The sequence below is a fragment of the Dipodomys merriami genome, unplaced genomic scaffold (assembly GCF_024711535.1).
Source record: "Dipodomys merriami isolate MVZ:Mamm:240054 unplaced genomic scaffold, mDipMer1.0.p SCAF_1, whole genome shotgun sequence".
NCBI lineage: Eukaryota > Metazoa > Chordata > Mammalia > Rodentia > Heteromyidae > Dipodomys > Dipodomys merriami.
Window position 1 is genome coordinate 95816464 of NW_027202270.1, and position 24714 is coordinate 95841177.

A 24714-nucleotide genomic window follows, 5' to 3' on the forward strand; every position below is an offset into this window, starting at 1 on the left:
TGGGACACAAAAAAAATAAGGAGAAAGCTATCACTGGAATTCTAGACTTACTTATTATTAAAAAAAATTCAAACACAGAGACACCTTTGATAAGTACCATAATAAGGAGAAAAATTTTAAAAAGAGAATAATATATTTGCATCAAGTCATTGGTAGGACTTGAATTCTCAAAGAAAGCTAGAGCATCGAAGCACATTAACAGAATAAGAAGTAGGGTGGGGAGATTTGATGGAGGTACTAAAGGAGGTATATAGGCATCAAACACTTATGAAAGCCACCCATTCTGATTTGCATCATTTACTTTTGTTTCTAACTTTTGATAAATGCTGAACAGAAACTGTTGATCTGCAAAATGGTCGTTAATGGTGGATATAGATAAACCTAAATTATACTGTATTTGTCTAATGTGAAATGTTTAAGTCCAATAAATTAGATAGATGTCATCATGATTAAAATCATTAATTTCTAGATAGAGGGTTTAAATACACACAAATACTGTTTTTGTTCACATTTTCCCAGCACCACTCCCAAGTTTTTCTGAATGCCTTTGCTAGTCTACCCAGTGATGTTTACCTTTCTATCTACAATAATAGTTGTTTTTGTTATCAGAGCTGGAAGCTTTATTGGTGGATCTCGGTACCCATTGATTTAAAAGACGACACTCTGAAAATACTTATTCTACCCCAAATGAAAACTTTTAGGCTGATTTAGGTACTATGTAGGGTAGATCAACTCCTTTTTATATTACTTCCTTGTTTAAGCTTTAAACTTTCACAAGAGCTTCTTATAGATTCTGAACCAAAAACAAAACAAAACATGATCAGACCACAAAAATGCAATTCTGTCTTCTCTCTAACATGTGTTCACTTAGTAATTCTAATTCTTCACAATGCCTTTATCATCACAGAAGAGGAAATGGTGAATGTCTTTCAGTTTTCTCTGTGCCAGAGTTGTAAAGAATCATTCACTAATGGTACCAAGCACTTCCTGCAGCAAACATTATACTCAAAAATAAAACATCAGCTTTGTATTACAGTTTATGCTGTCTACTCGCATTTGGTAACAATGTCCATTTATTTACAAATTTAAAGGGGAATGAAACATAATCGTCACCACCAAAGAAATAGTTAAAAGCTTCCCACTGGAATATTTATTTTTTATCCATCTGAATACAGACTGAATTCAATAGTCCATACTTGCAGTTAGTGATTTTCATAACATTGACATATAAATGAAAGGAGTTAGAACTCATATCTTGTACATGTTTGACAAGCTCTAACAGAATTGTTTGCAAAATTTTATTGAAATCCCTGCTTTCATTTATCTTTGTTAGCACAAGCTTCAGAAATCAGTGGCGTGGAATTCTTGTATAATTTAACACTGAGAGAATTAAGTGTGCAGGTGTTCAGAGAATAGACCATTTCTCTAAGTAAATAAAATCTTTTGGAAGAAAATCTATTATTTTTATTACCATATGAAAGAATATTCAATTGGTTTGCTTCATTTTCAAAAAATAAACAAAAGTATATTGCAAAGAAGGAGCTGATAAATCAAAAAACAAAAATGCAATTAGTTGCAAGTAATCTCATGAAGTTGAATTTGTAAACAAGCTAAAATTGCTTAAACAACTACATTGCAGTTTCAGATTTGCAGTGTTACTCAAAGTTGCTATATTAAACTAAAACCTGTGCATTCAAACTATAGTATATTTCAAAACATTTTGAACTGTGGACAGCCCCATTCCCTGAAATTCACCACAACATATGTATATATATTCAAAATTTACAGTGAAGGAAATAGAGTTCTTAATGTTGACTATTTCTTTTCCCTTTTCAGGCTGGGCCTCACATACACTTTTCTAGACAAATGAGTTTCAAGTGCATTTTGAAAGGTCTGTACAAGAAGAAATTAAGTTCTTTCCATTTTAATGCCTTGCAGCCTGGATGGAACTTCTTTCTTTTAGTCAACCTAAACGCTTTATACAACATTTCAAGCTCACTTATTCTTGTTCTGCCCTCTGTGGCATCAGCAACTGATCAGCACCTTCTATGTAATAATCCTTCATGTAATTGAAAACCAACTTGTTTCCCCAGCCTATTTTCCAACTTAAATAATATTAGTTCCCTTAACCTTTCCTCTGAGATTCTATTTTCCAAGCTATTAATCATGTTTATTGCTTGTCCTCAAACCTTCTTCAAGTTTTCCAAGGTCTTTTTAACTTAGTGAGCCCAGGTCTGCACACAGAACTCTGATTATGCTCAGGGAATTACCTCTTACATTGTATGCATTGTTCTCTTTATATGTCCTGGGAGTTCAAATTGTGAATTTGCTTTTGAAATATAACTCTCAGCCTATGATAGTGTTTATTGTTGTTGCCTTACTCCTACCAAATGCATCCTTTCTTGTGCAATAATCATACTGCTTAATTCTAAATACCTACTGTATCTATTTAATCCTAAACTTATCTTAAACATATCTAGCTGTGAAAAATATTTTTAATTTTATATTTCCCTTTCATATGGACATCCTATTTAGTTTAATGTTTACTGTTTGTTATGCTCAAATTATAAATGTTTTGGAGAATTTAAAGTACATACAAAATTTTATATGCAAAAATGGCTATCAATGTCAGATGAAAACTAGATGGTAGTACCTCTATTTGGAGATGCCATCTTATTTATAATACAAAGTTTGTGACATATTTTGAAAAGAAATACATATTCAATGTCAAATGAGTAAGTATCAATCTTGCTTCTTTTCCATTGATAAGAGCTTAGTGTGATTCTATTTATCTATTTGTTTCTGCCATATTTCATTTTACTGAAGAACTATATTAATTAAAATAATTTTATTGAATAATATTCATTTGAGTTTACTCATTCTCACTTGGAATTTACATGAATCAGATTCCTCTAAGTCTCTTTCTGATTCTGCTGAAGTTCAACATTTCTGCTTTGACTTTTCAATGACAAGTTGATGTCAGCTTTCCATGTCATTTAGAACACTTTATCTTAATTTGATTGCCAAGAATCTGGAAAGAATATGAGAAGTTTCAGACCTATGTAGAAATGAATGAAATTATATACTAGGAGCCACAATTCATGTGTTCTTGTAGTCTTCACAGTAAATAATGAGATCTATTAAGTAGTAAAGCATAAAATTTAAATAGATTGTCTCATGGCATACTCACAACATTCTCATTTAGTCACTACTATCATTGTGCTTGTTTTGCTGAGACTGTAAGTAGTCCTGGCTCTTAAGAGTTTATGAGAGTGGCAAATAGTCTGGAATTGAAAGGCCAGGTCCAGTGTACTTCCAACTAAGCCATCCAGCAGGTCACAACTGGTGTTTCTTAAAATGCAATTTGATATCAGAAAGCATGACAAATTAGCCAAGAAGCGTCATTCAAAATATTGTTTATTAATCTCTTCGGGGAGAAAACCAATAAAGGACTTCATGTGTGTTTGTCTAGTACAATTAGTTGTCAGTTTTCTAAATCATTTATTCTATCATTAGTTTATAAAATATAGTCACAGTGTTTTTATCCCTCTTTGATTGTTCCCACAATAATGATACATTGACAAATACTGATTTTTATTTAAAAGTCTACTGTTTGATGGGGCACTGATGATTACTATAATTTTAGCTACTCAGGAGGCTGAGACTGAGAGGATTGAGGTTGTAATCCAGCCTAAGATGAAATGTCTATGGAATTCATCTCTCAAATACTCTGCAAGAGTAGATCTGGAGGCATGATTCAAGTGGTAGAATGAATCAAGCAAGCGAACACTGGACCACAGTTAAACTTTGGTATCAGGAAATAAAAGCCACTAAATGATTAATTAACGCATGTTTCTAAAGCATATATTATTTTGAAACAAAAAGGTTGCAAAATTTGTAGTTTTAAAATAAAAATACATCTTATACTATCTATAATTGTAATTATCAGGGATTTTAAATAAAAATCATATGATAAATATTTTTATAAGGCAACTTACAATTAAGAACTTCTGAGAATATTCTATTAATAATATCATTTTTCCCCAGACTTTCAACTTTGCTTTTATCAAAGTCTGAATTCCTCTATTTTCCAAACTAATCAAAGTATAGGATTAATTAGTCCTTACACCAACATTTAAGTTACTGCTTAGCGTCCAGATAATGTTTAAACATTTTTTAGGGACAACAACTGACCTTTCAATCAATCATTTAATTTTGAGTATTAATATTGAGACTGCCTGAGTATTTAGTATGCATTGGCAAACCTATAGTAAAGCAATCAGAAGTAAATAATATAATCTCAGCAGCATCTGGGTCCTGGGCATGCCAACACTCAACCTAGAGCTTCCTAGGCAGCTGGGGCAGGTGTTAGTGATCTAAATGATGTTGATGGAAAGACTTTTATTACTTTACAATAGTTCTGGCAACTGGACCTATGTTCCTGCCATGACAGTACTAGTTCCCACTTTGTTATCTACAGTTTTCCAGCAGGCTTTTAAAAGTTTTATATCACCCCCAACAGCTTAACTACCACCTCTCTCTCCAGGACCTATGAGAAGTAATACACAAAGCTGTAGTTCATTTTCCAGTGTACATCTGAAACATAACCATAATTTAAATACCCTGCCAGTAGTTCTTTTATTAACAAAGTGACCTCGGCCAGAAATGAAAACTCCACTCTGTTTTGTAATAAAAGGGATATAATATCTATTCCTACAAGACTAAATCAACAAAATTGATGGAGTGCCTACAATATATAAGACATTTTTATAATAACTCTTTAAAAGTAGTCTCCCTATCTTTAAAGAGGTTAAAGACAGTGGAGGAAAGCAAACTGTAAACTATAAAATAACACTAGCAATAGATGTTAGCAATTGACCAGAAACAAATTAATGGTGTAAATATCAAGTGCTATAGGATTTTCAAGGTGAGAGGAAGTATACCAAAAAAAAAAGTCATATGACTGGACCCTCTGGAGGCAGTAAAACATAAAGATAGTGCAGATTTAGATCAAATGAGAAAAGTAATAGCAGTAAAGAACTTCTATCAATTCAGGTTTGCAGGTAGCAGGGAGCGGAAAATAAGGAATGGGTGTTGTTGAAGATAATGAAAGAGTTGTAGTGACAGGGAACAATGACAATAACAAAAAGGAAATTACAATAGTTAAAATGCAAAGGCCAGCTATGCTAGGAATGCCTTACACTTGTCTTGTGTGCTAAATAACATCCAGTTGAATCCTCACCAAAAAAAAAATCACAGAGTAGGTAATAAGATATTCTAAATTTTGTATCAAGAAAACCAGTTTTAGAAAAAGGAGAAATGCTTGTGTATTTGTCCTTAGTGATAAAGTCAATATTTAAATTCAGATCTCTTTAATGTTAAATGTTTTTCATTTTATCATAGGCTCTCACAGTAACAGCATAAGGCATGGAGACATGAGGACAGAGGATCTTAAGTTGGAAATTTGGCTTGTGTTCTAAATTTATCTACACAATGTACTGTGCATATGTATATGCAGACAGAATTTTGAGCTTCTAATAATCTCTGGAATCATCATGTGAACTATCTAATTTAGTTGTCCTTCTTGGAGAAGTCTGGAGGAATTATCTGAGAATTGGCTTTGCACCATAATACTCTCATTTATAGTCTCCTAAATATGACAGACATAAATATTATTTGAAATACCATGGACATTCTTTTTTTTTTCCAGTCATGGGACTTGAACTCTGGGCCTGGGGCTGTCCCTCAGCTCTTCAACTCAAGGCTAGCACTCTACCACTCAAGCCATAGCACCACTTCTGGTTCTCTGGTGGTTTATTGGAAATAAGAGTCTCACAGACTTTCCTACCCAGGCTGGCTTTGAACCATGATCCTCAGATCTCAGCCTCCTGAGTAGCTAGGATTACAGGCATGAGCCACCGATGCCCAGCTTACTTTTTAAGTTCTTATGACACTCTTTCATGCTCATTCTATCTCTTACTTCTTTCCTCTATATGATAGCCACATATAGGCTTCTGTGTGTTTGTTTCCTCTGCAGGAAGATTCTTTCTTTGAATTAACACAAGGTTTTCAAACACTAGGCCCATGGTGAATTCAAATACCACTTTCAGGGGATCATCAGGAAACACTCCATAATTACAGTAAACAATCTTCCCCATATCTGGCCCTGCTGATCTCCCTTATCTTACTGACTTTCCTGTTCCTTTGTAGCAATGTTAAACTTCAAATAGATAATGTACTTACTGCATGTATGAACCATTATCCCTCACTTTTCCCAAATGTAAACCCCACAAACGTAAAAGATCTTTGTTTAATCTATTTTTTTTTATCAAGAAACTAGGAGGAATCTTAAGTGGTTGCTTGAAAAATATTAAATGATTATTGCTGAAAATCAAATTTAAGTAATTTTTTCAAATATATATATACAATGCACATTGAAAACATATTAAATAATGATACCGTGAGGTCATCACTTATGAAAGGGTTGCCAGTTAGCAAAGAAGTTTATGAACAGAATGTGTTTTGATCAATATCACCTCTTTCAACATTCTTACTTTACACTCTTCCCTCACTTAAATCTAAATTTTGTATGATATATATTGGATTCTTGTCTTCTCCTCTTCATTGGTTTAACCTTTGTTCCTGGAATCCATGTCACCCCCTTGAATACCTGCTTCCTAGTGTTTTATTTTGCTGAACTTAGATATGGTTTTCTAAGGAATTACACTAGATGAGATCTCCCTTGAATCCACTGTAATTCAGTTAATACATTTGTATATACTTGCTTATTATTGCACATTACTTATGGATTTGTAAGCTGCATCTGTTTACTACATATAAGGGAAAACATGGATTCTTTGTCTTTCTGGCCTGATTTACTTCACTTAAGATAATGTTTTCCAAGTCTTTCCATTTCATTAGTGTAGGTTGTATTCTGTATCACTTATATGTCTTTAAATTTAAATGCAGATAACACATAAGATTTTCTCATGAGTGAGGAAGGTAATGCTTATAAAATCTACTCAGTGGTTTATAATGTCATTTTTAAATTTCTAAGCATAAACTGTATATTCAATGAGGCAGGAAAGATAGATAAATAAATGATGCTATAATTAAACCATTCTAAGTGTCCAGAGCAATAAGCTGTTCAAATGAAAGCCTTTCTATGTCTGCATATTGATATCCATTTACATCAAATAGAACATGCATCACCTTGAGACAATTGATTATTTTATACATGTCTCTTTTTATATTATTTGTCTCTAAATAATTCTACATATTGATAGAAATGATACATGTTAAAATTAAACTTGACTATGTGACATAGCCAACTATATATGTTTATAACCATCTACAATTTAAGCAAGAAGCCTAATCAATAAAAAAGCACAAGGTATTTAATTTTATGATGATAAAGCAATATGTTGTAAACATTAATACACAGTAGGTAAAAATCATTACAATTAACCTATGGAAGAGATCCCCCAGATAATAGACATAAAGAGAGAAATTAAGTTGAAATTTTATACTATGAATGTCAATGGGCACATAGGAAACAACAGAAAGAGCGGTGGGAGTTTTATTTTTTGTCATAGAAATGTGAACTCTGAGCCCACTACTAGTGTCTCACATCTGTAGTCAGTTGACTGAAATGAGGATGATCATAATTTGGAGTTAACCTACATCAGAAACACCTACAAGACTTTGCCTATAATTGAAAAAAAAATGTCAGATTAGTGGTTTAACTCAAGTGGTAGAGTGCCAGTTGTGACCAAACAAAACAAGGGAACATGAGGCCATGAGTTCAAGCCTGAGGTACTGGGGAAGAAAAAAAAAAAGTTTCACAATGATAAGGATTCATAATCTGTGGTAAAACATTGAAATTCCATTCTCTGGGTGAGCAGAAGTCCTTTGATACCTTTTCAAAAATTTTTATGAACATATATTGGATGTCCTAATAGTACATACATAAATGCAAGATCCTCTGGAAAACTTATCTCTCCTGCCTTTCTGCTTCATACTCTCTTTTTCCTTCTAACACTTGGCATAGAGAAGGAGAGAATAATGAGAGGAGTGACACTGATTAAGATTCATCATATACATAAACTGACATGTTTTGTTGAAACCTCTTTGTAAAATGATTTAAAGATAATTAAAAGTTTTAAAGTAACATAATGTCAACAAGTTTCACTGTGCTATTTTCATACATGCTTTAACTATGCTCACCATCCTTCACCCTGTCTGCTAGCCCTTCCCTGACCCACTGATACCAATCCCCAGCCTAGGCTGTTTCCTACTATTCCTTTTCAATTCAAAATATGTATTAATTGTGAAAACGGATTTTATCATGTTGTTTCACATGTACAGATATTATAATTTAATAAGATTAATCTCTCATCTTGCTTTTTCTTTCCTTGTTTTACCTTTCTCCTATTATACAACAGCTTTCAATTAGGTTCCTTATGCCATCTTCATATAGAGACATAAAATATTTCAATCTTATTCACTGTTTTTCATTCTAGTTTGTTCTATGACTCTTCATCATCCCCTAAAGTATCCCACAGTGACAATTATGGTACCTATACAAAATATGTATATAGTATAAAGTGTTTATTGTATATTATAATAAAATGTAAAATATTATATATCTATATGTTATGTAATATGTAAATAGTAATGCATATATTATATATAACAATATGTATTATGTTTATATATTATGTAAATTTGTTCTCGATCTAATATATGTTTAGGTCTAGGAAATCATATTGAGAAAGATAAGTCAAGCTTGAAAGCTAATACATTACTGTCTATTTCTTGTATTACATATTCTAATTTTCATGATCAAAATCTCATGCACTTGCAACATATTATCGGAGAACTGGGGTTAGCCATGTGGGAATGAATGGTTAGACATAGACCAGTAGGGAAAGAAAGAGCCAATAAGATATTCTAATCAAGACTTTAAATATTGATAAGAAAGTGAACTAAATTGGCATGTTTATCTAATTCTGAATCCCTCACTGTATAAATGAATTGGAAACTGTCGGGTTTATATCATATGGTTTCTATTTTTTTTTCCATTACATGAAAATACAATATTGACACTTACATATAACACAAATAGCAATCTTTGGGATCAATATCAGTATTCTTTTTACCTGTTTGTTTGCTTTTAAGTGCAAGAGATCAAACCATGCCTTTTGTGTGTTAGGCAAGAACCATATATGCCTCATATTAAATTTTTCATAAAATGAACCCCAAGATAAAGACTCAAATGGTTTGTCTTTCTTGCTATTGTTTCTAACATATTTATAAGATGATTTCTTTGTTGCTTTGTATGTCCCTCCCTCCACGGTATAACCCTTGTTTTCACTGTATTTGATGTTGGTAGAATTTGGGGAAGGGAAGGGAAAAAAACAAATCGTTTAAATAGGGATACAGGTGGACCCATTGCAACAATTAGATGTACAAGACTATTTGTCAAAAAACGAACTTTACAATTTTGGCTCGGGCTCAGGGCGGGGCGGAGGGGTAGATAGGAACGGATGATAAGGGGAAACAAAGGAGGAGGCAACAATGCTTGATAAGAAATGTACTCATTACCTTGCTCATGTAATTGTAACCCCTCTGTACGGTATTTTCACAATAAAAAATTCATAAAATGTTCTCTCCGTATGCGAATTATATAGCTCACCTTTGATAGTCATCTCACGGCCAAATTCAGTCTTTAAAATTATTGTATCTCTTTGAATCATTAAATATTTTAAATTTTTTTCTATGTCCTTCACACATACTAATAAAATACATCAGGTAAACAGTTGTCAGAAGCTACATTCTTTCTTCCACAATTACCTCTCAGTGTGTACTTTTTGAGAAGGTGTTGACAATTGTAAATAATACTAATTATTTGGATTTTTTTATAGATGGTTTGTCTGCCTAGAAATTTGTAAAGTTACCTTTTGTTTTGACTTGAGGTTTAATAACTTTACAAGGATTTGTCTTATTACCCTTTTTATGCTTAATTTTTATTGATCAGTGAATTATTTTCTTTGGCAGACTAAAAACTTGCTTCTCTAATGCTTCTTTTATTATGCCACAGAATTGTTGTAAGAGCAAATTTGACTGAAGAAAGTACTTTAAACAAATTATTTCAGTGATTTCCTATTTATCCTCGCTAGTTTTTGCTAAAATGAGGACAACACATCCAAGTATATTTTAATTTTTTCAACATTTTCACTTAGTTTATAAAATGTTAAACTGAAAAATCATCATCAAACTAAAACTGTGAATATTTGTGTGCATATATATCAGTCTAGAAAATGGTGGATTATTTTATATTATGTGTTTTCCAAAATATTTTTAAATAAATTGCTATTTTACTTATAATTTAAAAGTAGAAAAATCATACCAAGAGTGTTACAAGACTATCTTTGAAAATGTTTTAATATTTTAGCTTGTTTGTTATAGTTAAACATCTATCTCCTAAGCAGAATTTCTATATGTGCAGTTTCAAAACTAATAAATATTTGAGTATCATTTGGGTAGCTTGAATCAAGAATTTACTAATAAATTAAAAGTTTTTTCAGCCTTCTTCCCAAAGTTATCCAATATGCAGATTTTGGTAAATATTGTCTTTGCTATTTATTATTTTAATCATATTTATATGACTATCTGTAATCATATAAATATAAAATCATATATATGTATACCTATTTCAGTAACAGGCAAATTGGAATTAAAATTGAAAGTGTAAGTCTAATGGGAAAAATATTGGGTCAATTATTTATGTAATTTCCAAAGTATCTCTTAATGAGATTTTTATTAATTAAATTTCAAAAAACAATAATCTTGCAGTGAAGAAGTTTCATTCATATAACCTGAGCCAAGTGATTAAAGCACATGTCACCAGCCACAGTCATGAATATCCTGACTTCCAGATATGCTCTGATGAGATGCAGCATTGTGTTTACAAGTTTGCCTAATTTTCAAACCAGCCTATGGCAGCCAATTTATCTGTAGCTTAATAAATTCTACCTCTAACTCATATAAATTAGTAAAAAAATAAATTCCTCAAAATGAATTGAGTGTTTTTGAATCTTGCTTTTGCATGCTGTAGAAATATGGAAATAACTTCTTTTTTATTTCTTTTTTTTTTTCCTTTTTTTCTTTTTTTGTTGTTGCTAGCTCTGGGGCTTGAGCTCAGGGCCTGGGCCTTGTCCTTGAGCTTCTTTTGCTGAAGACTGTATTCTACCCCTTGTATCTTAGTGCTATTTCTGGCTTTTTCAGAGTGGTTTACTGGAGATGAGTCTCAAATAATTTCCTATCTGGGCTGGCTCCTGATGGCGATCCTCAGATCTCATCTTCTTGAGTACCTAGGATTATGGGCATTGAGCCACCAGTGCCCATGAAAATCTTACTTTTATTGCTTCTAAAATAATCAGTGTCTTCTAATTTACTCTTCATTTTTTATTTTACTAGCATTCATTGTTATATTCTCATACATATTATGTACTATGCATTGTATTGATGAATCCAAATCAAAATCCCTTTTCCAAAACTCTCCCTTACCACTCTTCCCCACTCTTAAAATGTTTCAACAGGTTTTTGGTTCTGTTTTCATACATACTAATAAAATCCTTCAAACATATTTATCTTTTCATTAGTCCCTCTATTAACTTTTCTTACTCCCACTGGTACTCAGCATCCTAACAATCTAGTTCTAGGAAGAGGCCTAAGTTTAATAAGGGCTCTATGTGATATAACTAGACACACCACCAAATAAATGGGGAAAACCACAATTATTTCCACTAAAGTCAGGAATGATACAATGCCTACTCCCTCGACTCTTATTCAATATGGCACTAGTGTTCCTAACCAGAACAATAAGGTAGAAAAAGTAAAAATAAAATAAAATAAAATGTAGGTAAAGAAAAAATAAAATGATCACAATTTACAGATGATAAGATTCTATATGTAACAGTTGATAAAGACTCTAAGAAAAATTGATCAAATAAGCTCATTCAGAAATATATTAGGATATAAAATCCATAGTACAAAGGAGTATCATTAATAAGCAGGCTGCGAATGAAACAAGGAAAAAATCCCATTTGCAATGGACTCAGAACAATAAAAATACGTCTGGGACAAATAGAAAAGGTCAAAAGCTATGTACATATGACCAGATAAGATGAAGTTAAGCGAAATGAATCCCAAGATAGGGACGCAAGTGTTTTTTTTTTTTTTCCTTGCTATTGTTTCTAACATATTTTATAAAGTACCATGTGATTTTTTGTTGTTGCTTTGTATGTTCCTCCCCTACGGTATAACCCCTGTTTTCACTGTATTTGATGTTGGTATATTTGGGATGGTGGGGAAGAGAAAAAATAAAATGTTAAACAGGGTTACAGGTTGACCCATTGTAACAATGAGATGTACAAGGCACTATGTTGAAAAATGAAATTTACAATTAAGATGGGGGGGGAGTGTTGTTGTGGAGGTGGGAAGAAAGGGAAGGTAGGGGAAAAATGAAGAAGGAGGCAACAATGCTTGATAAGAAATGTATTCATTACCTTGGTCATGTAACTGTAACCCATCTGGACAGTATTTTTCCAATAAAAATACATTTAAAATACCTAGGTATTTAACCAAAGAAGTGAAATATCTTTACAATAAAACTTTGAAATCTTAAAAAAATTAAAGATGCCAGAAGACAGAAGAAAACTTCCATGTTAATGGATTGGCAGAATTAATACCACACCCATACTGCCAAAAACAATCTACAGATTCAATGCATATTCTTCACAGAGATAGAAAAATCAACCCCAAATTTCTTGGATGCATAAAAATTTTAAAAAGCAGTCTTGGTAACACAACACAATTCTGAAGGTATCTTAATACCTGGTATCAAATTATTCTGCAGAGAGACATAGTGGGAAATATTTTTTTTTTAAATCTTAACAAAATAGCTTGGTACTGAAACAAAATATACCTAAGGATAAATGGAACAATGTAGGAGACTCAAAAATCAAACCAACTTGTATCTATAGCTCTTTTTTTGTTTTATTTTATTGTAAAGGTATGTACAGGAGAGGTTACAGTTACATAAATAAAGAAATGAGTATATTTCTTGTCATACATATTACCCCCTCCTTTGTTTTCTTCCACTTTCCAAAGCCCAGAACCAGACTCTTCCCCAATTTGTAAAGCTCATTTCCAACATAGTGTCTTGTAAGTATCACTGTATATTGGTTCATACTTTGTCCTTGGTCTCAGTATTTTTTATTCCCCTTCACTTCCCCAAATCAGATAAACTTATATAGAAGACACAGGGTACCAAAATCAAAAACAGTGACAACAAGGGATAAACCAAATGAAAAGAAAAAAAATAACTTCACAGAGTACAAAAAAAAAAAAAAAACACATTTCCATATCTTGGAGTCCATTACAATTAGCATCATTTTATATGGTCCTATGTACATAGCTATTGAGCTATTGTGATCCTCTGCTAGGACTATCCTGGACATATACAAATTATCACAAATGAGGGAAATCATGGAGCCTATGTTTCTTTGAGTCTAGCTTTCTAAGCCTTTCCATTTCCTTATAAATAGAGCAATGCTATTCTTTCTAATGGAAGCATATACTTCACACACACACACACACACACACACACACACACACACACACACACACACACAAACACACACACACACACACACACACACATATCACATTTTCTTTATCCATCCCTCTACTGAGGGTCATCTGGGTTGGATCCATATTTTAGATATGGTAAATAATGCCACAATAAGTATAGTTGTGCTGGTAGTTATAGTTTGGCCTTGTTTGTGGTCATTTGGGCAAATGCCCAGGAGTGGGATTGCTGGGTTATAGGGGAGCTCTATGTTTATTTAGTCTTTTGAGGAGCCTCCCTACTGACTTACAGAGTGATTTAACCTGTTTACATTCCCACCAACAGTGTAATAGAGTTCACTTTTGGCCACACCCTCACTGGCATCTGTTATTATTTGTTTTCAGTATATATATGGGGTGAGGTGGAATCTCAAATTGGTTTTGATTTGCATTTTTTTATGGCCAGAGATGTTGAGCATTTCTCCATGTGTCTAGTGGCTATTCTAAGGTCCTCTCCAGAGAAGTTTCTATTTAATTATTTAGCCTACTTATTAATGGGGTGGTTATTTCTTTGAGGATTTGTTATTGGGGCTTTAATTTTTTGAGAACTAGGTATATATATATATATGTTTAATATGTGGCTCTAGTCTGTCTTATAGCTAGTGAAGATCTCCCAGTCTGTGGGCTTTCTATTTATGAATTAGACAATTGTCTATAGTGGTTTTCATGTTGTGCTCTAATTTTATTCCATTGTAGGCTGACAGGATATAGGAAATAATTTCAATATTTTTGTAGTTGTACAGATTTTATGACCTAAAATGTGGTCTATTTTGGAGAATGTTTCATGTGGTGTCAAGAAAAACATATATTCTGAGGTTTCAGGGTGAAATATTTTGCAGATGTCTAGTTAGTCTAGTAGGTCTATGTAATTGTTAAATTCTGAGGTTTCTCTTTTGAGGTTTTGCCAGGTTGATATATCCAGAGGCAATAGTGATGTGCTAAAATCACCAAAATCATTGTGTTTGGATTTATGTGTGATGTTAGGGTAAGTAGTATTTGATGTTTGTGTGCTCCAGCATTTGGTTTATAGATATTCAGAATTTCTATATCCTCCTGAAGGAGACATCCTTTATTAGTATGCAATGACCTTATTTGTCTCGTTTCAGTAATTTTAATTTACACTCTATTTTATCTGATATTAGGATTGCAACTATGGCCTGTTTATGGGGGCCATTTGCTTGATAAATTTCATTTCAGCTTTTTACTTTCAGAAAATATTCATTTTTGTGGGCAAGGTGTGTCTCTTGAAGACAACAGGTAGATAAATCTTGCTTTTTGATCGAACTAGTTGATCCATATCATTAAATTGTAGAGTTAGGATTAAGAGGTACTTAGTAGTTCCTGTCCTGTTATCTACCTTCTTAGGGGCTGTGCCTCCTCAATTCTTACTATGATTATGTGATTCTCTGTTTAGGGCAATTTCTCTGCCTATATGGTGTTCTTGTTGGTTTTCTATGTGTAGCATGTCTTCAAGTGTTTTTTTGTAATGTTGGTTTGGTGGAGATACATTGTTTCAATTTTTGTTTGCTCTGGAAGGTTTTTATTTGTATTTTGGGTAAGAAGGAGTGATGAGCTAGGTACACTATTTTTGGATGATAGTAGTTTGTCTTTAGGACATGGCATAGTTCATTTTTATTATTTCTGTGGGAAAATCTGTAGTTATTATGATTGGTTTTCCTTTATAAATGATTGATCTGTTCTCCCCCTCTCCTTGGTCTCTCTTAATCTTGTGGGGATCACAATGTGATAGTGATATGTCCTGTTCTGCTCTGGTCTATTCCAGTTTCTATTTGAATGGCCTCTCCTTTTGGATGTTGGGAAGTTCTATGCTGAGATTCTGTTCAATATGTTTCCTATTCCTTTAGCTTCCTTCTCTAGTCCCACCTCAACATTTATTACTCTTAATTTAGGCATTTGGATTGTTTCTTATATGTCTTGCAGGCGTTTATCTTGTTTCTTGAACTTGTTTTGAATGTTTATTAGTTCTTTCTCTATAAAGTTTAGATTTTCTTCAATTCCAGAGAGTCCATCTGCATCATTTAAGCTACTATCAAGACTTTCTACTTTGTTTTCCCTTTCCCTTCCTTCTAATTGGTCATTTTTGATGGCTTCAATAATTTTGTTATTTGAATATTTTTTATTGTAAAGATACTGAACAGAGGGGTTACAGTTACATGAGCAAGATAAGGGAGTCAATTTCCTATTGCTAAGTGAAATGAACCCCACGATAGGACAAAAGATAGTTTATTTTTCTTGTTGTTCTTTTTAATGTGCTTATAATGTACTATGTATTTTTTTCTTTGTATGTTCTTCCCCCATAGTGCACCCCAGTTATCACTTTATTTGATTCCAGTGTCTTGCATCTTGTATATATATTTTTCTAATTTGCTGAAACAAGGATACAGGTTGACCCATTGTAACAATGAGATGTACAAGACATTATGTTGAAAACAAACTTTACAACTTTGCAGGGGTGGGGGGAGGGAAGAGTTGGGGAGTTAGGGAGGAAAAGTATCAATAACTGTGTTGAAGCTTTGTTTTTAGATCTTGTATGGACTTCTTTACTTCCTTGATTTTTCAGTGTTTCCTCTCAAATCCTTTAGCTCGTGGCTATACTTTCATTGGACTCCCTTTCTTTCTGTTAGAATTTATTCAGCTTTCTGCTTGTGGATTTCCCTAATTCCTCTATTAATCTTTTGTTAGCCTTTTCACTCTCACGCCTAGCCATATGCAGGCTTTCAATCTCTTCATTCTCTTTCAATCTCTTCATTCAGCACATTTACCAATCGTGTTTATAGAGCATTTTGAGAACTATCCTTTTGTTTTTCATTGATTGCTCTGTTGCCTGTTTATTTTTAGTGGGAGTTGGGGTCCCTTGACTTGCCATTTTTCTTGTCTTCTATAGATTGTTGTACCCATTTGGAAACAAAAACAAATCCAAAACCACACTAGAACACATTTTTAAGACAAAAACCAACCCAGAGCCCTATAGCTGCACAGACTTTAGAGGTTCATAATCATTGCTAGATAGTTTCACTTTATCTCTAATTTTAGGATACAAGAGCAGTTCCATTACCACCACAGAACACAGTTTTAAGACAAAAAAACAACCCCGAGCCCTGTAACTGCACTGATTTTAGAGGCTCAAAATCATGGATAGCTCTCCTTTTCTTTGTTATGGTAAGGGTATAAGATCCAGGAGTAGAGATTATATATGGTTGTAATCAGTGAACAAATCTCTCATGAGCTTTAAAGCAATCTGAACAAAAAGGATAACACAATGAAGCACTTTGACACAATCAAAATCGATACAGATACAGTCTAGCTCAATAACAAACAACTAGCGACCAATGGACTAAAGAAAATGAAGAAGGAATGAAAGTCTAAATAAATAACAACTGGTTGAGGTGAAATTACAAGAAAGATTAAGAGATATAATGAAAAATAGAAAGAGGAGAAAATAAGAATAGAGGAATGTAGATAAAGAAAGAAACAGAAGGAAAAAAATCTAAGACCTAAATTCAGAGGCAGAAAAAAGCAAGAAAACAAATAAATAAAAATATAAAAAATTATATATGTATAACTAATAATACTAAAACTACAAATACTAAGATTGACAAATATAAAATTGAGTAATCAAAATATAGCCTGAATTAAGTATACACACAATTAAGGAAGGAGCCTAATAATCACCATAGGCTGTGTATCTAAGAATAAACAGAACAGCAATAAAGAAGAAAAATAATAGGAAAAAATAGAAAAAAAATAGAATGAATAATAATTAAACTTAAAAAAAGAAAGAACTCTTAAATTTTCTGGAGGATCTTGTGTCCCATGCTATATCCACTATCCGGGCTCTTGATGGTCCTTTTGAGTTCCTTGAGGTGGTCAGTTTTCCTTGTGGCTTATTTGGTTTTTTAATCACTTTGTTTGAGTGGGTATAAGAAATTCTGCGTTGCAAACTTGGATTCTTTTGGTCCTCACTTCCAAACTAACTTAGTGGGAGGGGGTATGTTTCACATATAGGGAAGGAGGTGGCTGGTTTCTGTGAGCTGTAGTATCTGCAAATGAGTTTGTGTGGGTTTGTGGCCTGTTTTGTATCAGTGGCTTTTCCTAGAGGGGCTAGCTCCTGGATACGCTCTCCAATTTTATGGCCTATTCTTTTCTCTTTTTTTTTTCATTTTTTCTTTCTTTTTTCTATTTGACATACTTTTTGCTTTTTACTTCCTGCAGCTGGCTAAGCTGCCGAGTTAGCTGCTATATGACTGGAATACTTTTGTTCACTGAAGAGGAGCCGGACTACCTCTTCCTGGGTCTACCCTGATAAAGTTGTACCTCCCTGCGAGGAGCTACCCTCTTCTGTGTTATGTAGCTTTCCCCTGGGTGGAGCTGACTCTCACTGGTCAGGATCCTTTGTCCTGTTGAAAAATGGCATCACAGTCACTGCTTCTCCAGCCCGAGTTATTTGCTAGCTTCTCTGGCAGGCTCTATGCCAGGATCAAAGTTGGTATTCTTCTAGGTGGGGGTGAGGGTTCTTCCTGAAGCTGTTCTATGAGAAGGAGTGAAGGAATGAGGATGTGTGGGGTTTCTCTTTTGTTTTGTTTGTTTATGTGTGAGGTATTCATGCTTTCCCTCGGTTTTATGGGCCATCCATAGTATGTGTCAGTCTGTGGACAGCAGGATGTGGATTTTCGCTCCTAGTTCTCACTGGAGGTGAGTGGAAATCCCCACGCACTCTGACTCTGGTGCCTTTGTTGTGGCTCTGTCTGACCACTGCTGTGGTGGCCACCACAATCTGTCTTTAATCTGTGTTCAATCTGTCTTCTTAAGCAGGCTGGTTGAAATGTTACTCTCTGCTCTAAATCTCTGCACTATGGTGGCTCACTAGGTGTGATTCTCTGGCCGTGGATTTTTTTTTTTTTTTTTTGCTAGGATGATAAAACTGGTTTCTTGGCGAGAGCTCAGTTAAACCCCAGCTGCACCTCCTCTGTCTTCCTCAGCAGCGAACTATTTTTTGACAAAGGAGACATTAAACAAATATTGGACAAAGATGGAGTCTTTAACAAATGCTAGGAAAACTGAATACCCACTTTCAGGAGTCTGAAAGTTAATCTTTAACTCTCATCTTATATAAAAACCATTCTCCAAATACAGAACTCAAAGTTCTGAAAATACCTGAAACTTTAGGTCAGCTCTAGGAACTGGGAAAGTTATAAGCACAAGTAATTATTTTCTTATTAATTTTTCGCTATAAAAATAAATATCAAGTGGATAGTTAATATTTTGAGTCAGTTTCAATTTCTTTTCAATTGTCAAGGTTAATGTGATATGGCTAAACACATGATTAATTTCTAATGTTTTGTTGGTTAGATAAAAATAATACTTTATTTGAGATATACATAAAGCTTTTTTTAGCTTTTATGTAGTGTTTATCAATTAATATTTATCAACTTAGCTTTTATGTAATAGTATGCAATGTTTATCAATCAAATAAAACAATGCCATTATTTTAGTTTGTATCCAATAAAATAGTTGTAAATATTATGTCTTGTAATGCTCCAATAGTTATATTTTCCTAAATTTTATAATAGTTTGCCTTTATTTTGTTAGTGTGCATAATATTTAGAAATTTAAAATTATTGTATTTTTCTTCAATTTTGGTTAATGTCATTACATATTGCTGTGATTTATCCAGATTTATTTTGCTTACATTAAATTACATTTGATTAAATATAAATAATAGTACAATGAAATTCCTGGAAATTTCTTTTCCTAGGTACACCATGAAGATATCATTACTGCATTTTTAAGACTTATGGGTGGTTTTTTTTGTTATTCTCAGCATATTGCAAAACTTTAATCATTTTTATGTGTAATTGTAATATTTCATTATCTCTTTTTTACTCTATATAAGCGAATTGCATTGCATTATTTTTCTTTTTTCTTTATTTTTAATATAATTAGAGGAAGATACCTTTTTTGGCTTTGTATTTTCCACTTGCTCATATCTAATTCATTATTCAAAATCTCAAATAACTTCTATTTTATCTATTCCCCAAATCATATATGAATGGAGAACATATTTTATTATGAAATAGCTAGGAATTTGTCATTGTGATAGATTTTTCCTGATCCATGGATCTTCTACTTCCAGAAGACAAAATGTTTTCTGTGGAACCATTTCACTATCCTCTCATCCAACTATGTTTTCAACCCTTTCCATAACACAATTAGAATAGATTAAATTAACATCTTCCTTCTTCACCTTCATTTTCTAACTTTATTCTTTCCTGACCATTAGTATTTAATATTAAAAACTTTCTTCTGACCTTTCAGATACAGAAACTCTACTTTAATATTCATATTGCATATTCTATAAACTATATACTATATAGTTGATGTTAGAGTGTATAGATACCAGCTTTCCCTGTCATTTATTTTGCTTTATAGCAAAGACTCTCAATTTCTTCTTTACTTTGGGTGAAGTCTGTAACAAAATAGATGAATAATAATGTTTCTCAGGTCTGCATATAGACTCATATGCATCTTTTATTCTCCCATGACAGGTATGATGTTTCTGGGTAAAGTATTTTTCTTTCATTTGCCAGAGATGATCAGTTATTATTTTTCAACTACATTTTTTGCAGTAATTTTTTTTTTTTTTTTTTTTTTTTTGTCGGTCGTGGGGCTTGAACTCTGGGCCTGGGCGCTGTCCCTCAGCTCTTCAGCTCAAGGCGAGCACTCTACCACTTGAGCTACAGCGCCACTTCCGGTTTTCTGGTGGCTTATTGGAGATAGGAGTCTCACGGTCTCTCCTGCCCGGGCTGGCTTTGAACCGCGATCCTCAGATCTCAGCCTCCTGAGTAGCTAGGATTACAGGCGTGAGCCACCAGAGCCCGGCTTTTTTGCAGTAATTTTTAAATTCTTTTTATGGTTCATTCTATTTCAGGCTGGTCTTAAATATCAATGAACTTGGAATCTTTCATTTGATTTGGATAAAAGCAAAAATAGCAAAAAAGGAAACAATCTGATCTGAGTCTTTGTGGGTTAAGAGTACATCTCCTGTAGTATATCTCCTGTAGTAACTTGGGAAATTAAATCCTATATTAAGCATATTGTATATCATTATCTAATTCATGTAGCTAGCAAAATCCATCCATTCAGATCTGTACTGACTCTTGTCAGTCTAAATACATGTATTCAAACTAAAGTTCTCTTTGCAATTAAGTATTTGGTCTTTCTTTCTCCCTTCCTTCCTTCCTTCCTTTCTTCCTTCATTCCTTCCTTTCTTCCTTCCTTCCTTCTTTCCTTCCTTCCTTCCTTTCTTTTGTTCTTTCATTCTTTCTTTCATTCTTTTTCATGTTGCCTGAACTCTGGGCCTGGGCACTGTCCCTCAGCCCTTCAGCTCAAGGCTATCTCTCTACAACTTGAGCAATACTACCATTTCTAACTTCTTCTGCTTATGTGGCACTGAGGAATTGAACTAGGGCCTCATGCATGCAAGGCAAGAATTCTACCACTGAGCCACCTTCCAGTCCATATTTGGACTTTTGACTGCTAAGTTCCTTCTATGTTCTATAACTCTCAGTTGGTCATTATTTTCTACCAATTCTTCTTGTAAGACTACTGAGGACTGAGCCCTCTGAAAATTGAGTAGTATCAATATCATGTCAAGCTCTTTTTTAGTGTTGGGAATTCCTGACTGTACCAACAAATTGATTGTAGATAGAATTGGAGGTTAAAGAAGATAGACTTATACTGTCATGTTCCCAGAATTCCACAGGGCAAAAAATGGTGGTTAATAGCAGGATGATGTAGTTAAACAAGCACTGACTTTCTTTCCTCTTGAAGATTTGCACAAAAAACAAAGTTATAAACATGTTATATTGAGAATGTTTTTTGTTTCAAGTGATTGAGATATCATACAGGGAAATAATTCATGTCTCACAAAACCTTCCTTTCCTTTAAATAATGAAAAGGATGATATTTTATCTAAAGTAAAGATCAGAAAAATAAAAATAGATTTAATTGTTAAATGCTGAGGTAGTACACTGGTGTTATTATAAATCACAATGACTTTTACAAGTGAACTTTTGAGCAAGGAAAGGTTAACCTAATTATTCTGCTCTGGCAAGTTTATTTATTTATTTATTTTGGGACCTGAAAAATAAAGGAGCTTGCTAGGAAATCTAATTATGAAAAAATACATAGATTTCATGGAAACACAGTAGCTTAATAATAGACTTCACAATATGCTTTAAAAACATGACCTAATGTTCTAATGATCAAGGAAGACAGAGATGCCTAAAATTATTTCAACATAATTGTAACTAAAAATGGTTTCTTACCATGATACTCAATCTCATGAAATTACATGCACTAAACCACTTGACCTAAAAAAGGACAATTTTATGTGGATTAACAATATAAAATAGATTGCTTCATGAAAATTCTATAGACAAAATAGCCTGATCACAGATAATGAAAGAAATTCAAATATCATTAAGACAGTTGGACATTTTTGTAGGGAGTCGACTAAATTTTTTTTAATTTAATTTTATTTTATTTGTGAACATACTGTACAGAGGAGTTACAATTACATGGGCAGGATAATGCGTACATTTCTTACCAAGCATTGCAGCCTCCTCCTTTGTTTAACCTTCACATCCCTTCCCAGCCTCCCCCTCCCCCCTAATCCCAATCCTTCTCCTTCCCCCCCTTCCCCCCCACTCCGCACCGACTTGTAAAGCTCGTTTTGGACATGACAACTTGTACTTCTCATTGTTGCAACAGGTCCACCTGTATCCTTAAACAACTGGTTTTTCCCCATCTCCTCCACAAGTTATACTGACATCAAATATAGTGAAAGCAGGGGTTATACTGTGGGGGAGGGACATACAAAGCAACAAAGAAATAATCTTATAAATGTGTTAGAAACACATACATGAAAGAAAAAAACATTAAAATACATATCTAAGGGTTCATTTTCCTGACATCACATTATCTGACCTTTTCCGCTTGACTCATACAAATACTAGATATTACAAATAAGGGAAACCATGGGACCTATGTTTCTTTGGGCCTGGCTTACTTCACTTAATATAATTTTTTCCAAGTTTTTCCATTTCCTAACAAATGGGGCAATGCCATTCTTTCTGATGGAGGCATAGAATTCCATTGTGTATATATACCACATTTTCTTGATCCATTCATCTACTGAGGGGCATCTGGGTTGGTTCCATATCTTAGCTATGGTAAATAATGCTGCAATAAACATAGTTGTGCTGGTAGCATTAGTGTAGTCTTGTTTGTAAACATTTGGGTAAATGCCCAAAAGTGGGATTGCTGGGTCATAGGGGAGTTCTATGTGAAGTCTTTTGAGGAACCTCCATACTGCTTTCCAAAGTGGTTGAACAAGTTTACATTCCCACCAACAATGAAGTAAGGTTCCTTTCTGTCCACATCCCCTCCAGCAACTGTTGTTGTCAGAGTTCTTGATTTTTGCCGTTCTAACTGGAGTGAGGTAATATCTCAATGTTGTTTTGATTTGCATTTCTTTTATGGCTAGGGATGTTGAACATTTCTTCATGTGTCTATTGGCCATCCTTCTTTCTTCTTCAGAGAAGTTTCTCTTTAAGGAGTCGACTAAATTTTATGTGTCATTAGATTTTTCATAACTACTATATTGTAATTTGTGAATTTTAATTAAAAAATACATATATATGTACTATTTTTCATAATTCTTGGTTTTTTGATAATATAATTCTTGTATGTTACTCATACAAATAATTACAACTATTTACCTAAGATAGACATCATTTATTTCTCCTTTTTATTTTTCTTCTTCAAAATAACATGACTCCCTATATTTCCCTTTAAAATCTATGCAGGTCAGTACATTCCTTTTTTTTAATACTTTTTATTGTAAAAGTACTATACAGAGGGGTTACAGTTACATGAGCAAGGTAATGAGTACATTTCCTATCAAGCTTTGTTACTTTCTCCTTTGTTTTTCCCCTACCATCCCTTCCCTCCCACCTCCACAACTACATTCCCCCACCCCTCTCCCCTCCTGCTCACCTAAATTGTAAAGTTCATTTTTCAGCATAGTGTCTTGTACATCTCATTGTTACAATGGGTCAACCTTTATTCCTACTTGAGCATTTTTTTCCCCTTCCCCTCCCCAAGTTAGAGAAGTGTATATATAAGATGCAGGGCACCAATATCAAATATAGTGAAAAGAGGGGTTATACTCTGGGGGAGGAACATACAAAGAAAAAAAAATCACATGGTACATTGTAAATACGTTAGAAACAATAGCAAGAACTAAAAAAAAAAAAACAAAAAAAACAAAAAAACACTTGTGTCCCTATCTTGGGGTTCATTTCACTTAACATCATCTGGTTATATGTACATAATTTTTGACCTTTTCTGCTTGTCCCAGGTCAGTACATTGCTTAGAATGCGCTTCAATGATTATTCTGTGTTGCTGTTCTTTTTCTTTTTCAAGTCTTGGGGTTTCAATTCAGTGCCTGGGCACTGTCCTTGAGCATTTTAGCTGGAGGCTATCACTCTATCACTTGAGTCACAGCTCCACTTTTGGCATTTTGGTGGTTTTTCCTACAGGAACTGCACTCTAGCACTTGATTCTCAAATATCAGCCTCCTGAGTAGCTGTTATTTACTAGTTGTCATTTGATTCTTATATGTAGAATCTTTTAAAATCTAAAACGAGGTATTTTCTTATCAGAAAATTTTTTTGAAATTTTTACCATTTTTCTCTATTTCTTTCTGTGATACTAATTATTTTACAATGAATTTTAACTGTCTCGCTTCCAACTTACAATTTCACCAATTCTATTGTAAACTTATTTAGATTTTCTTGACTTTTCTCGACATTCTTATTTTAGTGCATAACCCCCATTTTAAGGTATCTGATGTAACAGAGATTTGATATTATTCAAATAGCAATACCATCATATATTTACTTACAAGCTGAAGAAAAGCACATGGACTTTGA